The following is a 3,499-nucleotide window of genomic DNA, read 5'->3' on the forward strand; positions in this document are numbered from 1 at the left end:
TATACTGTCGCTTGCAGCTGAAAACATCTTCCTACACTATTGAAGGGATTTAAGCAAGAGTAGTATGATCGAGTTTACATTTTTTTAAAGTTCATTCTCGGGAGAGTTTTACCTCTACCAATGGGGTACTCTTGAACTATGTAATTGAAACTAATCATCCCATTGAGAAATAGTAGAAAAGCTAGACAAAATTTTAAAAACATCTGTTTGAGTTTTTGGAGAACTATCAAAGGCTATGAAATATTATGAAGCCAAGATTCAAGAGGAAAAAAGAAACCTATATTTAGGACTATCTGCCCCCATCTCCCCCCAAGGACAGCTGCCTATTCCAGAAGATGCAGCAGAGAGATTGTGCATAGCTTTAGTTAGACTCGCGGAGATAAGAGGGGGGAAATTGGACTTCAGGGCCCATGAGGAAGAAAAGGCTATGCTAAACCCACAGGCTTTGACTTGCAACCCTTAAGAACAACACCTTAGGAATAGGGGTGAATAGGAAATAGTCCAGCCATCACAAGGAATGAAACCCTGCTTCTTATCATCTCAAGCCATAATTGATCTGGGATTTCTAATACCTCTAGCCTGGCAAGAAACAAATGTGAAGCTTTTCTGGAGGAAGACAACATTAATAAGAGCCTCAAACTATTTTTCATACACAATGTCTAGTGTTCAATCAAAAATAACAAAGCATATTATCTATTGCTGTTTAGCCCAAAACTCAGAACCTTAAAACAAAACAAATATATACTAGTATGTACAGTATATCAGTTTCTGTGGGTCATGAATTCAAGAACATGAAGCCTGGGTGGTTGTGGCTCAGGGTCACTCAGGACACTGCATTTATCTGAAGGCTTTACTGGGACTGGAGGATCCCCTTTCAAGATAATGCACTCACACGGTTGTTGTCAGGAGGCCTCAATTTCTCACCACCTGAGCCTCTCCATAAGGCTGTTTGAATATCCAGATGACATGGCAGCTAGCTTCCCCCAGAATAAATGATTCAAGAGAGAGGACAAAGAGGAAGCCACAATGCCTTTTATGACCTTGTCTCAGAAGTCACACACCATCATTTCAGCCATATTCTATTTGTTTGAAATAACGACTAATTCTAGCCCACACTAAGGGAAAAAGAAAATGAGTTTCACCTCTTGAAAAGAGAAATATATTAAAACCACCATACACACTTTGCCTGGGTCCTAACTTTTCCGATGCATAGATCTGATAATATTCTGCAACACACATTCTTTGGCCCATGAAGAGATGAACATACCTACTATGAGGAATATTAAAGACAGTATATTTCAGCCATCTGGCCACTGCCTAGATTTCTATGCATGTCTCACTTGTGCTGATATTTTCATATAATAAACATTTTGCAGTTGGTAGCAACTCTGAAGGTCCCACAGGTCCAAAATCCTACCTTCTATACTATAAAAATGCTTTTTAAGGCATCTAGCTTCTATTTTAATATTCAACGATGGATCACTCACTACATTAAAGGACACAGGTACATTATGGGATAGCTATAATTATTATAACATCTTTATATTGAACTAAATCTGGGATACAATCAGCAAAATAATTTGCAAGAAAATAAAGGGGGTGCCCAGACAGTGTAGCTCAGTTGGTTGAGCATTGTCCCATGCACCAGGAGTTCAATTCCCTAGTCACAGCACATTCCTAGATTATGAGCTCAATCTCCAGTAGTGGGCATGCAGAAGGCAACATATTGATGTTGTTTCTCTCATCTATGTTTCTATCTCCTTTTCCCTCTTCCTTCCTCTCTCTCTAAAAAAGTCAATAAAAACATTTTTAAAAAAGAAAGAGTGCGGGAAAATCTACAGGTTAAAAGAAACATGAGGCATATAAAACAAGTATAATATGTGGTGCCTGTTAAGATCCTAATTCAAACAATCCAACTGTAAATACACACAAACACACACTTATAGGACAACCTAGAAAATTAGAATGCTGACTGGATATTTGATGGTCTTAAGGTATTTGATAAAAAATATTAAGAATGATATCATAGTTATAATTTTTAATTTATTTGTATTTAAGTATAGCTGGTATACAATTTTATATTGGTTACATTAGTTTCAGGTGAACAATATAGTGATTCAACATTTTTATACCTTACACTGTGATCACCCACTAATGCTAGTGATCATCTATCACCATGTAAACTTATCACAATATTGTTGACTACATCCCCCTTTCCCTAAAGAAAACATCACAAATACTGAAATGTTTTCAACAAATTTAAAGAAAAGTTGCAAAAAGAACTCCCATATACCCTTTGTCCAGATGTTGATAAATTAATTTTATGTTCTCATTCTCTCTCTCTTTCTCCCTCTCTCTCTCCACAGACACACACACACACACACACAATATTTTAAAACCATACTCCTTTACCCATAAATACTTTAGTGAAAATTTCTAAAGAACCAAGATATTCACTTACATAACCACAGTACAGTTATGAAAATTAAAAAATTTAAATTCAATAAAATGCTATAGTGTAATATATAAACCTTATTGAAATATTTCACATTTGTCTTAATAATGTCCTTTATAGCAAATATTTTGGTCTCATATCCAACCTAAGATCATATATTTAGTTGTTGTTTTTTTAATCTTCTTTAACCTGAAACGGTTCCTTAGCCTTCTTTGTCTTCCATGTACAGACCATTTATTTGCTGACTTTCCCTCAATTTGAGTTTGTCTGATACCTTCTCATGATTTGATCAACTCAGGAATATGTGTTTTGGGTGGGAATACTATGTAAGTAATATTGTGCAATAATATTAGGAGACACATGATATTGGCTGGTATTATTATTAGCGATGTTTGACAGGCTTCACTACTGTAAGGTTATACTTTTCCTTTAGTGTACTCAATAAGTATTTTGTGAGAAAATATGTTGAGTCTATGTATTATACATCTTGTTTCTCACTAGTTTTAGCATCCATGGATGATTCTTACCTGAATTTAATGTTGCTATGATAACTGGAAAATGAATTTTGACTCTATCAATTCTTCTACATTTATGAGTTGGCATACTACAGTGAGAAAGAGTTCCTTACTTCCTTTATCTCCTTATTTATTTATTATTAGTATATACCTATGAATCTTTATTTTATTCCATTATATATAAACCACTACTATTATTACTTTGATGCTCAAAGTACTCTAAATTTGACCCTCACAGGGCCTTCTGACATGTCTCCATCATTTTTTAAGTACTTCCTTAAGTACTTCTGGCACATCTTGTACTTTATCTTCCCTAGTCCTGAATCACCCATTTTCACCCCCAAAAAATCCTAGTTTCTTTAAGTGTGGAATGGTATTTTAAAATCAAGATATGGAGGAGAAACCAAGATGGCGGCATAGGTAAACACCGGAGTTTTCTGCCTCGCACAACCACTTCAAAAATACAACTAAAAGACAGAACGGACATCATCCAGAACCACAGGAAGGCTGGCTGAGTGGAAATTCTACA

Source organism: Myotis davidii, unplaced genomic scaffold (assembly GCF_000327345.1).
Source record: "Myotis davidii unplaced genomic scaffold, ASM32734v1 scaffold1431, whole genome shotgun sequence".
Lineage (NCBI taxonomy): Eukaryota > Metazoa > Chordata > Mammalia > Chiroptera > Vespertilionidae > Myotis > Myotis davidii.